Source organism: Eurytemora carolleeae, unplaced genomic scaffold (genome assembly GCF_000591075.1).
Source record: "Eurytemora carolleeae unplaced genomic scaffold, Eaff_2.0 scaffold4120, whole genome shotgun sequence".
NCBI classification, from domain to species: domain Eukaryota; kingdom Metazoa; phylum Arthropoda; class Copepoda; order Calanoida; family Temoridae; genus Eurytemora; species Eurytemora carolleeae.
The window spans coordinates 1-875 of NW_019400007.1; the positions used below are offsets into that span (position 1 = coordinate 1).

The 875-nt window shown below is 33.9% G+C and overlaps 1 long non-coding RNA gene across 1 annotated transcript; it reads left to right on the forward strand.

Moving 5' to 3' along the window:
* The first annotated feature begins 6 nt into the window (after window positions 1–6).
* Window positions 7–813, forward strand: LOC111717771 (uncharacterized). The gene is made up of 2 exons (XR_002768906.1): window positions 7–261; window positions 617–813. It is a non-coding gene; the product is annotated as an uncharacterized LOC111717771 (long non-coding RNA).
* Window positions 814–875: the final 62 nt, after the last annotated feature.

Below are 875 nucleotides of genomic sequence, written 5' to 3' on the forward strand. Positions count from 1 at the left end.
TGCTACTCTAACTTTCGAAAATAACGGAGTGGATGAAGAGTTCGCTGCTGAAACTAATGAAAACAAAGAAAACATTACTCTCAAGAATTTCAAAGTTTCAACTCTCGAGAAAGAAGAAAATATTCCTGAGAAAAAGAAATGTAAAGCTTCAGTGTTATCATCAACCCCTAGAAATGCTAATCCAAGTGATGTTGTGGAGTCTACTGTTCTAACTTCAACTCCTAGGAGAACGAGAACTAACCAGAATGTCAAATATGCCAAGTATGTTATTAATTACTTTGGAATACAATACAATTAAAAGATTATCTATTACAATAAATCAAGTTGGGGAAAGTCATAAATTAAAGATATTTGCTAACAAAGTGGGGAATAAAAATATTAGGACACCTATATTGTTGGGAAAACATTAATATTTAGGGTTCACAATCCCATATACGTTCTATTGAAAGAGAACTTAACAGACTTAAGCTTAAATTCTTATATCCCCCTTTTCTCACACCTTAAACTTAACATTAATATTTTGATTTGCATTGTTATGCAGAAAGTCTTAATTGAATACGGATGAGACGCTTGGTTCATCTTTTTCTTCTTTAATATCAAACTTTTTATAATTTAGGGGAAGAAAGAAGAGTTTAAGTTTTCATGATCTAGTAGAAGAAATAAACATAGACGAAACTAATTCTTGCACAATTTGTTATGTTCAACTCTCTCCTGTCGACGTTGAACACTCCATTAGTGCTTACACTAGAACCAAGAGCGGAGCTGGTTCTTCAAGTTCTGTCCCTAGATCTCCAGGGAACAATGCTTCCAGAATCAAACCAAGCAATAAGAGAAGCTACCGGCTCCAGAAGGAGAAGGAAGTATTGATTCAGCAT